This window comes from Polyodon spathula, chromosome 10 (assembly GCF_017654505.1).
Source record: "Polyodon spathula isolate WHYD16114869_AA chromosome 10, ASM1765450v1, whole genome shotgun sequence".
NCBI classification, from domain to species: Eukaryota; Metazoa; Chordata; class Actinopteri; order Acipenseriformes; family Polyodontidae; genus Polyodon; species Polyodon spathula.
The window spans coordinates 23,047,261-23,060,976 of NC_054543.1; positions in this window are offsets into that span (position 1 = coordinate 23,047,261).

The following is a 13,716-nucleotide window of genomic DNA, read 5'->3' on the forward strand; positions in this document are numbered from 1 at the left end:
CTGTACATGGGCAACATTTTGATTTCATTTTGCTGTTGGGTGGTTGATGCAGAATTTTACATACTGCTACAATACGTACTGGATTTAAAAGTATGTACTGTACTACAGTCTTCATGTCCACAGTCACCTCTTTTGCCAAGTGGAATTTTCAGAATCATATCATTCTGAATTAAAATACTTTTTTCTGTTGAAAATACAGCACTGTACCAACAAAACCAACTACAGTACATCTAAATGGAAGCCAACTTATTTTTAAACAGTCCTTTCAGGTGTTTATTTTTGACATTATATCTTTTTTGTGTTCCCTGAAAAAACTAACAAGGGTTGGACTGGGCCAAAATGAAATAATCAGATATGTCACAATTGTTTAACTGTCACTGAAGTCAAAATATTATACGGTTGGATATGTGCGCGCTGACTGTATAAACATTGCATAAACCTTATGAACATCAATATACAAGTAAGTAAATTAAAAGGAATAATTAATTAAGGAGGTAGGAATTCAAAAAAATGAAATCTTTTAAATAAACAAACTACGCCCCCCTCCTTCCCTTCTGGCAGTGCCCCTGTGCAGAGTGTTTACTGTCTGTGTTTTTCTCAGGCTGTACAGGCACAGACATACTGGGCAGCCAGTGGGGCTGTGTGTCCCTCCCCCAGTAGGACTGCCACTCTCTCTCACTACAATTTAATATAAAGCCTAAAATCACAATGCATTAAATACCTATAAAAACAGTAAGTGCATGGTTTGTAACACATTTCTATAGAAATGATAAATTGCATGTAAACAAATGATTCCACCATAATAATGGTTACTAGTAAAGTAGTCAAACTCAAAATTACAATTTCCTTTGAGCATAAATTAGAAGCAGTGTGGCATGTGCTGCTGTGCTGTACTGTGCTGTGATTAGACTGCTCTGGGTGGTTGTGCAGAGCTGTGCAGTACTGTGATTAGAGTGCCTCGGGTGGTTGTGCTGTGCTGTGCTCTGCTATGATTAGAGTGCTTCAGGTGATTGTGCTGTGCTGTACTGTGCTTTGCTGTGCGGTGATGTGCAGTGCTGTGCTGTTATTAGTGTGCTTCGGGTAGTTGTGCTGTGCATTGCTGTGCTGTGCATTGCTGTGCTGTGTGGTGAAGTGCTGTGACTAGAGTGCTCCGGGTAGCTGTGCTGTGCTGTGCTGTGCGGTGCTGTGCTGTGCTGTGATTAGAGTGCTCCGGGTGGTTATGCTGTGCTGTGCTGTGCTGTGCTGTAATTAGAGTGCTCCAGTGGTTAGGCTGTACTGTACTATGCTGTGTTGTGATTAGAGTGCTCTGGGTGGTTGTGCTATGCTGTTCTGTTCTGTGTTGTGATTAGAGTGCTCCGTGTGGTTGTGGTGTGCTGTGATGTGCAGTGATTAGAGTGCTCCGGGTGGTTGTGCTGTGCTGTGCTGTGCTGTGCTGTGCTATGATTAGAGTGCTCTGGGTGGTTGTGCTGTGCTTTGCTGTGCAGTGCTGTGCGGTGAAGTGCTGTGATTAGAGTTCTCAGGTTAGTTGTACTGTGTGGTGTTGTGCGGTGCTATGTGATGCTGTGCTGTGATTAGAGTGCTGCTGGTGGTTGTGCTGTGCTGTGCTTGTGGTGTGGTGCTGTGCTGTGCTGTGCTGGGATTAGAGTGCTCTTTGTGGTTGTGCTGTGAGGTGCGGTGCTGTGCTATGCAGTGCTGTGCTGGGAGGTGAGGTGCCTTGAGGTGGTGTGCTGTGATTAGAGTACTCTGGGTGGTTGTGCTGTGCTGTGCTGTGCAGTGATTTAAGCGCTCCGGGTGGTTGTGCTGTGCTCTGCTGTGATTAGAGTGCTCCAGGTGGTTGTGATGTGCTTGCTATGCGGTGCAGTGCTGTGTGGTGAAGTGCTGTGATTAGAGTGATCTGGGTGGATGTGTTGTGCTGTGCTGTGATTAGAGTGCTTCGGGTCGTAGAGCTGTGCTGTGCTGTGCGGTGCAGTTCTGTGCAGTGATTAGAGTGCTCCAGGTGGTTGTGCAGTCTGTTGCTGTGCAGTGATCAGAGTGCTCTGGGTGGTGGTGCTGTGCTCTGCTGTGATTAGATTGCTCCAGGTGGTTGTGATGTGCTTGCTATGTAGTGCAGTGTGGTGCGGTGCTGTGTGTTGAAGTGCTGTGATTAGAGTGCTCAGCGTGGTTGTGCTGTGCGGTGTGGTGTCGTGCTGTGTGATGCTGTGCTGTGATTAGAGTCTTTTGGTGGTTGTACGGTGCTGTACTGTGTGGTGCTGTGCTGTGAATAAAGTGCTCCGGGTGGTTGTGGTGTTCTGTGCTGTGCTGTTATTAGTGTGCTCTGGGTTGTTATGCTGTGCTGTGCTGTGCTGTGCTGTGCTAAAGCAGTGCAGTGCAGTGCAGTGCAGTGCAGTGCAGTGCAGTGCTGGTGTGCATGGCCGTGCGTGGTATGGTGTGCTTTGTAGGTGCTTTGTGCTACTTTGCTATGGTTAGAGTCCTCTGGGTGGTTGTGTGGTGCTGTGCTGTGCTGTGCTGTGCTGTGTGGTAGTGTGGTGTGATTAGTGTGCTCCAGGTGGTTGTTCTAGCTCCTTTGCTGTAGCTCCCTGTCTCTTAATAATCTGCAAGACACAGCAAACAAAACAAAACTAAACAGTGGTCTTGCTTCTTAACACGTTCAGTGTAAAGGCCCATACTCGCCAGATAAATTCTCCTTTCAAATGCAAATAACTCCTTCTAAATGCAAATAATATTTGAATGTTACTGTCTGACTTCCAATTTGGTCTTTCTCAACTACTGATATTGTACAGCTTTCTTAAGCTGGGTTTCCACTAACGTTTTAGGTTGCAGTCTGCCTCATTTAGTCACCAACACAATGTAATAAAAAAGCATTGGGAAAAAACAGACATATCATTACATAAATATTAAAAAACAACGTTCATAAGAAAATACAGTATTTGATTGCCATTATTGTTTGTTTATTTGAGTGTTTAAAGCGACCGTTATGTTTTTCACCATTTTGTAAATATCATAAGCAATGCAGGACTGCAATGGCCTGTGTGACTCCATATTTGCATGTAATTAATCAATCAATGATGACTTGTCCCCATTACCAAGAGTGCTGGATCTTTCTGTGTTAAGTTTAGGTCTTATGATAAGAAATGCCCTCAATATATGTGAGATCATAGATTGGGGTTTGATCAGTTAATTGAGTCATTAACTTAATTATTGAATTGATTTCAATTAATTGAATTAATCTTTTGAAACCTGGCATGTTTTCAACTGAAAGCAGTTTGCACAGCATAGTTTTTGCTAAAAGAAACCAGAGTGAATCTTACAGCATGTCCCATCATTTTGCTACTCTCAATAACCTGTGGTAAGAATATCCTTAGTAAAGCCCCTTTCACACTGGCATACTCTATCTGGGTCAGAACCTACCCGGCTCAAGACCCAGTGTCATGTGGGTCGGCTACGCAATTTCACATTGCTTTTGATAAAGCAGGGTTGACCTGGGTGACAGACGCAAGTAAACAATATGCGTAGCAATGCCCTGGAAGCATCTTGTTACAGACGATTCCATCCAAGCTTCTCTGGATTGAACCATCAGTCCAGATACTGATTACAGCAAATGTTTCTTCATCCCTGCTGCAATCTGGCTCATGGTCTCAAGCAACAAAATATGGCTAAACAGAATAAAGAAAAATGTTCCATTTTCATTCCAGCTGAGTTCTTAATTACTTAATTAAACCCTTAATTGAACTGATAATGTTCTTAATTAGACCTTTTTAATTGTTTTCAGCTCTTAACAGTTGCAGATTTCAAGTTAGCTATAACATGTTATAAGTAACTTAAACTCTGTAACTATTTTAACAGCTGAAAACAATTAAAATGTCTAAGCAGGGACTCCCGAGTGATGGGCCCTATAGCCTGGAAATCGTCGGTTGAAGTTGAGGTTATTCCATTGATGACCATGGACGGGAGTTCCCAGGGGCTGGAGCACAATTGGCTGAGAACAGCCCGGAGGGGGGGTGGGGGTGGGGGGCTTAGGTCGGCCAAGGTGTCCTCGGCTCACCGCACACCAACAACCTGTAGTCTGGCCTGTGGGTTTGCCTGTAAGCTGCCCAGAGGTGCGTTGTCCCCCGATGCTGTAACTCTGAGGTTGCTGCATGGTGACGGCTGACAGCATACGTTTCAGAGGACAGCATTTTTTCGTCTTCATCGCTCCCAAGTCAGGGGTGGTAGCGGTGAGCTGAGCCTAAATAATTGGATATACTAGATTGGGAGAAAATAATATAAAATAATTGGTGACTACTAAATTAAAAAAAAAAAAAATCCTAAGCAAATTATCAGTTCAACTAAGGGTCTAGTGAAGTAATTGGGAGCTCAGTTAGAATGAAAACCAGCAGACACAGGGGGTCCCCATGGCCAAGGTTAAGAAACACTAATTTAGGGGATTGTAATCCCTCCCAAGTTTTAGTTTATGTAAGGAAAATGTTCCTGAAGCAGGTCTTCCCTTCTGGTGGGAGTAACGCTTGGCCCGAGCTTGGCCACCTTTTGTTTACTGTCTTTGTTGTTGTACAGTGTTTTATTTTGTATTTTTGTAATTATGTTCACACCTGTGTGTTCTCCCACACTGGGGCTGCCATTGCTGGTACCTTGGTGGCAGCCACCAAACACTGCCACTGCCTGTTTGTAAATAAAACCTGGACACCTGGGTGGCATTTCAACTGCAAACCCTCTGTGTCTTTTTAATATCTCAGAGGATACCCACACTATGACAGGACCTCTTGTTACAGTATCCCTCTGAGGTCCTGTGGCAAAGTAGCTGGTAAGGGGAACAGGTGTAGCGGTGATGGGATGCAGGAGTGACAGGCAGACAATGGTATTTCAGTGAAAAAGGTGCTTTTAATTATAATCCAGGTCTGGTGACCGTAAAATAATAAATTCCAGGCTATACACAACAATGTGTAAAGCGCGGGGATAACGAAAACAGGGCATAGTCCCGAACAAAACACAAGACGCGGTCACCAGTCCTGGGTGCGTGCAGACGTGCAGGTGCTCGGTGCAGACACAGGTTGTGTGGTGTGTAGTGATGCTCCGGATTGTGCTGACCCTGGCGACAGCTCCGGAGGTCTAGTGCTGAATACAAAAACAGACAGTTACATGGACAGACACAACAATACAAAACACGAACACAATCCACTCTGAGAGCTCCTCTCTGTCTCCTTCTCTCTCTCCAAGCGTTTAACCCAAACGAAGGAAAAGATCAGCGTTACCCTGGCCCCTATATGTAATCCCGCATGCTATCTAGGTAAACGGTTGCAGTTGCCTTATTACTTGCAGCTACCTCTCGTTTATCTTTCAAATCAATATGGTCTTACAACAGAGTCTCACTTCTTTCCAGGCTGACCCACTTCCCTGTCCCAGTAACGACAGGCCAGCCCTTCCAAATACTTCTCCTCTCGTTCTTTAGCGCCCTCACAGGTCTGGAGGAAGATTTATCACCAGAACTCATATTTCTGTCACAGGTCCTCACAAATTAGAAGATTTGAAGTGCCAAGGATGATGTCAGAGGTACAAATCAGGATTGCGAATAGAATGGGTTTGTCGTTATTCAAAGGAACATTCATGCAACATATGCGATAAAACATCCCTTCTTACAGTAACCGTTGGCTGGGAGAAAGAGGTGCAGTATTTGTTTAAGTCAGTCAAAGATGTCATCTATGCAGTATTCAGACATGAACCAGGGATTCATTTGATAGAAAATGGACCTAATGAGTGTGTGAAATGGTTCTTTTATAAATTTTGATTTTTATTTAATAATGTTAATTTGATGTTGAAACAAGAACAGTTTGCCACAGGAATTGGAAATTGCCTCTTAAGGGAACCCGGATGACAACCCTTGAACTGGGAACCCTGATGTCTCTCCTAGTCTCAATGACATGGGACCTTGTTGTCTCTCCTAGTCACAGTGAGATTAGGACCCTGCTTATTCGGGTCTTTGAAGTAACTCAGACTGTGAATGATGGCAGCTTTTGTATTACACTTTAAAAAGTTGTTTTCATTGACAGAGGATGCTTGAGTGTTAAGACAGCACTGTTTGTTGAATAACAAAACTTAAATAATGACATGTTCAAATTTGAAAAAAGGCCTGTAATTGTAAAGAAGGAAGCTTGAGCTAATGTCGTGTCGTGTCTCGTCCCCCCGTCCCCAACCCCCAATTGCAAAGATTAAACTGCAACCAGCTACATCTAAAAAAGATTTCCTGCAAGACTTAAAAGTATAGGAAGAGAAAAGCAAACAAACATCAACTGGCAAAGATTTGTGTGAACCAAATGTCCTGCTCTTGTCTAACTAAAATCAATGAAAGTGAAACATAATGACACTTACTGAGCTAAAACGTTGATACTTGAGTGGTATGCTGGCCCTGTACACAGGGATGCTTTTGATTGTACAATAAGGTAAAATATAAAACACGTTAAAAAAGGTTTGTACATGACTTTGTAAGGGAGTTACACAGAAATTAATTGTTGAAAATGTTTCAGATGCTTTTAGTCGCCACCCTGTGGAGATAGTTGGAATTTACATCAAATTAACTGTTGGTAGTGAAGTGATTCATTTGATGTATTACTGCTTACCTAAACCACACACACAGACCTAGACACCCAGATATACCCTGACATACGCATCATTCAGCACTGGAGTACTGTAGTGTTTAAAAGTGGTGCCACTCGGCATGACTTGCAATAAGAATGGTTTTAAAACGAATGTGGCACAAAGATGTTCTTCCTTCCCTTTATTTTGCCCTTCATAAAACCTGCTTATTGTATATGGACTTTGGCTAGTTTTGGCCATTAAAACCTTCTTCTCAAAAGCACTGGGCCTCTTTCCACAAGGAAGATCATCGGATCCAGCCGCAGCAGCAGCAGCAGCGTGCTGGGAGCAGACTCTAAAAATCGGGTGCCCTAAGGACAGGCCAATAAAACAGGGAAATAGTTAATATGGCCTTGTGAGTGCACTGCTAATGGGTCTGCTATCAAGGTTTAAAATTGCACACTGAGATGGTTTATGGTACATTATTATTATTGTTATCAGAGACTGTACGAATGAATTACAATACCTGTAAGAACCCTTCTGCTGGTAGGATTGCAGCTCACACTGTTTGACAGATGCAAGGCAAGGCCTCTCCTCCCCCAATTCCATAAGCAGTGTACAGGTCAAGCGTTTCTGAAGGCATTCTTTCACTTTAACACACATTCCTGCAAGCTCTGCAGCTGAATATTATTCCACCCAGCCAAGCCATGTCTTACATTTAAAGTGCAACTGTGCTATTAAAGATACTGTCTTACCAGATATCAAAACTGTCAAAATTAGATCATTGGAGAAAAGGCAACAACCCTATCTAAAGGTGTTTTCGGCTAATGGACCTGAAAAGGATCCATCCATTTCAAGACCTGCCAGTTCCTTTAGATTTAGAGTATTGCCCTTCTCAATGGTTATCTCCCTTCATTCCAGACTATTAGCTATCGTATTGATATAATCTAGTCCTAGGGAGCCTCAACAAACCTTCAGTCAAATTTGAAAAGACATTCCAATTTTCCCCAGTGCAATATCTCTCTGTTAGTAACACGGGTGTGCTTTATAAATGCAGATCGGTGGCTCAGTGCGCTTTCCCCTCTGGAGGCCTGAGTTTAGAACCAGCTACCAGTCGACCAGTGCTAGTCCCCTGATGTCAATATTAAACAACACTCAACATGTTGACAGAAACAGTGCTGGAATTTACCAAGCTTTTCCCCATAAAAGCAGCCTGAAGCAGCGTGATTGAATTGAGTTTTACTGGCCTCCTTCGCACTGCACAGCTGTCCCTGTATATGACACTGGCATGGCTGAGACCCGAATGTAGCTCTAGGGATGTGTACTGCAAATCTTTAATACCAGATATATTCATTACAGTATCATTGAATCAGGTTCACAGTTACATAACCTGTAACAGAACAGTTACAATATACAGCAGGTTTTTTAAAATTTAAATCTTACAGGAACTAGAAAAAAAAAAAAAAAATTAAGGTGCATTAGCGACTTCTTAAATTACTACCTTGAGTTATTTATTTAGAGCATCATTTTGTCAGTGTTTAGTTTACACAGTAGTAAATGGTTTGCTAATATGTCTCTATATTTGAGGACCACGGCAGTTTAGATTCTGTAATCTGTAACAATACAGACTGTAAATGTAATATTTGTTGGTTAAAAAAATGATTTAATAAGAATGCACACATGTTAAGCCAGTCCTTCCCATTACCAGTGAAGTCTGTCTAGATGGCGCTGTTTCTCTTCAGAAGATCGGAGACCTCAGCAGCTTTTTTTTTTGTTTTTTTTTTTTTTTTTTGTTTTGTTTTTTAGTGGCAAAGCTTGGGGTCATGCTGTCAGTTTGGCATGTGTTGCTTGAGATGTCACAGATGTGCAGACCACCACCTCCATATATGGGAAAGATGTATGTATGTAAAAAAACAGAAGGTTATCATCCGTTGTTTTATTGGGAATCCTTCTTATCTTCAGTATTTCATTTGATGTCCTTTCGCTTTAAAGATGCAGCACCCAGATTCAGATTACAATGACACATAACTTTACTGCGTCTATTGAAAAGCAAGCAGAGTTAGAAACACGCAGGCTTGTATCAGTTAACTTCCTCTGCTATAAAGAGATTCCCTCAAACGGACAGCAAAATGAAAATTACTGTATAAGTTATGACTTTAAAAATGCACAACGCCGTTCATCTTTCCCAAACGTCATGTATTTTTACTGTCCTACTTTAACGGTGTATTTACCATGTTGTCAGAATGTTTGGGGGGATGTGGGTAAGAAATGGCAATGTGCTGTATAAAGCATTTACATATGCACTGTATTCATGTTTGTGTAAATGGCAATGTGACGGTTAGATGAGGTGACAGATACAGTACTGCCAGAGGTGTTAAGGGGTAGGCTGGTGATGCTTTCCCAAACCAGCACTGGACCTTTTCTTTTCTATTGCATTTGTTATTAAACCTTGGCATGGTATTGTAACGATCCTGGGGGGTTGCCCACTCTGAAACTACTTGTCTAATTTTAAAAGAATTAGCTGTCCCCCTGTTCCCTATATTTTGGGTTCTAGTTTCCAGCCTGTGGGAGCTGTATTCACTCCTCTGAGGGTATTTGTTGAACAGATATCTGTTGGTCTCTTGCTGAATTCAATCCCTGTGGATTGCATTGCTTGTTGAGTGGCTTTGGTGTCACTTACGAGTGGAGCCCATGCAGGTTGGTTTAGGACTGACCGCTGGAGGTTGCTGGACCTGTTACACCAGTCAAAGGAGTTAGATCTTCAGTCTATTCGAAGCTCTCCAGTTTTGTGCCACGGTAGTACTAGTACTAAAACACATGCTGTAAAGAACGCGTCACCAAAACCAAACCATAGTGCTAAAGCCTCACAACATAAAAATACAAACAGAGAAGAATGAAATAAACAATAAAGTCACTGTGCTGGGTGTAAACAGATGAATGACAATTTATTAGTGCATAGTGCCGACCAATCTCAATTCATTAGAACATAGTGCAGGCCAATCACAATTCATTAGAACATAGTGTAGGCCAACCATAATTCGTTAGAACATAGCCCTAGCAGCATGTTGCTACCCTCCTATAAATGACCTACTGCATGTTATGAACTACCGCATATCTTTAAGCTGAGCCTTAGGTTAGCATATAGTAGCATGAACATAATCTTTTTTACTCTAATCACAGACATAATAATAGTCTTATCAAATTGTACATGTTCAAACATTTTGATTTATGTGCTTTATTTTTTCTACTTTTTGGGAAGTGTGCTTCTGTTGGCTAATTGTAATTTTATATTAAGGAATTATTAATATTCTAATCATTTATTTTAAAATAATTCTGTTTATCAACATGCCACAACGTGTCCAGAAGTGCCCATGTTTGTTTAGGAGAGTCCATCTTGTAAAAGCTTCTATTCCTCTCACTTTGGAACAAAAGGAGTTCTGAACAAAATCTTAATCCTTGGAAAGGGACCAGAGCAGATGTAAAAATAAATCCAGCTGCATGTTTTGGATCAAATCGGCTGTTTGGCAATTGACCAACTGACATTTACTGTAACAGAACGGGGGTTGGGGTGGGGGCGGGGACAAATTTGGGGTTGGGGGGGGGGTGGGGAATAGTATATTGTATATATATATATATATATATATATATATATATATATATGTATATGTATATATATATATATATATATATATATATATATATATATATATATATATATATATATATATATATATACAGTGCCTTGCAAAAGTATTCAGACCCCTGACCAATTCTCTCATATTACTGAATTACAAATGGTACATTGAAATTTCGTTCTGTTCGATATTTTATTTTAAAACAGTTAAACTCAAAATCAATTATTGTAAGGTGACATTGGTTTTATGTTGGGAAATATTTTTAAGAAAAATAAAAAAACTGAAATATCTTGCTTGCATAAGTATTCAACCCCCACACATTAATATTTGGTAGAGCCACCTTTCGCTGCAATAACAGCTTTAAGTCTTTTGGGGTAAGTATGTACCAGCTTTGCACACAGTGTCGGAGTGATTTTGGCCCATTCTTCTTGGCAGATTTGTTATAGGTTGTTCAGGTTGGTTGGACGACACTTGTGGACCGCAATTTTCAAATAGTGCCACAGATTCTCAATGGGATTGAGATCAGGACTTTGACTAGGCCACTGTAAGACATTCACCTTTTTGTTCTTGAGCCACTCCAATGTTGCTTTGGCCTTGTGCTTGGGATCATTGTCCTGCTGAAAGGTGAATTTCCTCCCAAGCTTCAGTTTTTTAGCAGACTGAAACAGATTCTGTTGCAGTATTTTCCTGTATTTTGCTCCATCCATTCTTCCTTCAGTTGTAAGAAGATGCCCAGTCCCTGCTGATAAGAAGCATCCCCATAGCATGATGCTGCCACCACCATGCTTCACTGTAGGGATGGTGTGTCTTGAGGCATGGGCACTGTTAGATTTGCGCCACACATAGCGCTTTGAGTTTTGGGCAAAAACCTCTATCGTGATCTCATCTGACCACAAAACCTTTTCCCACATCGCAGCTGGGTCACTCTCATGCTTTCTGGCAAACTCTAGACGTGCTTTCACATGGTACTTTTTGAGTAACGGCTTCTTTCTTGCCACCCACCCATACAGGCCAGTGTTATGCAGAGCTCTTGATATGGTTGACTGGTGCACCATTACTCCACTCCCAGCCATTGAACTCTGTAGCTCCTTCAAAGTGTTTGTTGGCCTCTCTGTGGCTTCTCTCACAAGTCTCCTTCTTGTTTGAGCGTTGAGTTTTGAGGGACAGCCTTTTCTTGGCAGTGCCTGGGTGGTGTGGTGCAGCTTCCACTTCATGATTATTGATCCACCTGTGCTCACTTTGATATCCAAACACTCGGATATTATTTTGTACCCTTTCCCTAATCTATGCATTTGTATTACTTTATCTCTAACTTCTGTAGAATGCTCTTTGGTCTTCATTTTCTTTCATATTCACAGCCTTACCAATGATCCTTCAACAGTGGGGTTTTTATCCAGAAAATGTGACAGCAACTTTAATGGTTCACAGGTGGAGGCCAATGGTAAGGTAATTCTGTCCTCGTTAGGGCAATTTCTTTCATCAGTGCAAACTGGGAGCTTCCACAGCACAGGGGTTGAATACTTATGCAAGCAAGATATTTCAGTTTTTTATTTTTCTTAAAAATATTTCCCAACATAAAACCAATGTCACCTTACAATAATTGATTCTGAGTTTCAGTGTTTAAAAATAAAATATCAAACAGAACGGAATTTTAGTTTACCATTTGTAATTTGGTAATATGAGAGAATTGTTCAGTGCTCTGAATACTTTTGCAAGGCACTGTATATATATATATATATATATATATATATATATATAATATATATATATATATATATAATATATATATATATAATATAAAACATTTCTACTGATGCCAAATTTGTCCCCGCCCCCACCCCAACCCCCGTTCTGTTACAGTAAATGTCAGTTGGTCAATTGCCAAACAGCCGATTTGATCCAAAACATGCAGCTGGATGTATTTTTACGTCTGCTCTGGTCCAATGCATAATACCTCAAAAAGTGATAATTCCTCTACAGGAATATATACTTGAACTTTGACCCATTTGACTCCTTGAGACCATCACTTTCAATTCAAACACAAAATGTCTCGTTTTCAATCACTCGACCATACCCACAGAACAGAAATGTTCCTTATTGATCAACAAAATGAGAGAATGTTGAAAAATAATCTAAAGCTGGTACATTCATATCTCTGAAAAACTGAAGAGGAATGGGAAATAAAAACAAGGTAAAGGCAATCATCGAAAGAAAGCTGAAGCTCCAACAAATAATGACATAGAACGTCTGTACAGCACTGAAACACTACGTTTAAAAAAAACCCAACTGTACTGCTGAACCTCGCCTTCTTTAATATTAGCATCACAAGGGTATCTATGTATTATACAATAATTCACTGAGTTACAGGGACACAATTCCATCTCAAGTTTCCGTGACAGTTTATAAATGAAACTACCTTCGTTTTCCTAATTTATGACATCACAGAAACCCTAGATGGAATTATTTTCCTGTAACTCACTGTAGCCCATCTATTATATATATTAAAACATAATTTTGATCTTTTATTTAACATCATGTAATCAACAGAAGCCATACTAGTAGTACAGTATTTTATGTAAAATTTTGTTATGTCACATTTTTTACATTTTTGTCAGTTTTTCCTTATGTAAATGGAAAACTATATGGAAAAGCGATATGTAATTCAATATGTAATTCAATATTCAATAGGACCTTCTTTAGCACCAATTCTTAATATGGGAATGTATGAAGGAAGTATGTACGTCTTTCCGTCTTTAATGGCAGGGCTTATTTAGCAACTAGCTTGGAAATCTTTCTAAATAATGAGCTTGATAGTATTTAAAAAAAAAATGATAAAACAGTGCTGATAAAAGGTGGGCAGAGGTGAACAGAGGCTGTTTTGTGATCTGACTAGGGGCTAAGTCCACTGATCAAACCCTTAAATAGTATCTGTGCTGGATTCAATTCCAGAACACAGATTATCTTTTTTTCACAGTTGTTTATGACAAAAACACTTTCATATTTTATATTTCTGTATGTTTTCAGTATTTTAGCAAGTGAAATATTTTTGTTTTTCATTGGTTTGCTCTTTAATTCACAATGATTATGAAGAATAGCAGAATAATATAGACATTCACTGTTTGCTGTTATTTTACCAACATACAATGTAGGCCTAGTGATATGCTGCCTCAAGTGTTAAATGACCACGGCATTATTTGTCTGGTGAACAGATGCAGGTATTCATTCAGATTTCCTATTTCGATATGTGCCTTAGAGATAATGAATAGCTAATCTTTCTCATGTGAGAAAAATGAAAATGGTTTACGGTAGAAAAGACTTTGCAATTTAGGATCTTTCAAATACCCATATTTTATTGTTACATGAATAAATGCAACTTTCAGGAACGTCATGCTTTTAAACTTTTATGACTGATGAACTTTAAACTCAGATTGTTGAAAGATTTTTATTATTATTATTATTCTCATGAAATTGTTATAGTCTTTTACAAGTCTTGAACAGTTTTGTAAGTATCAAACTA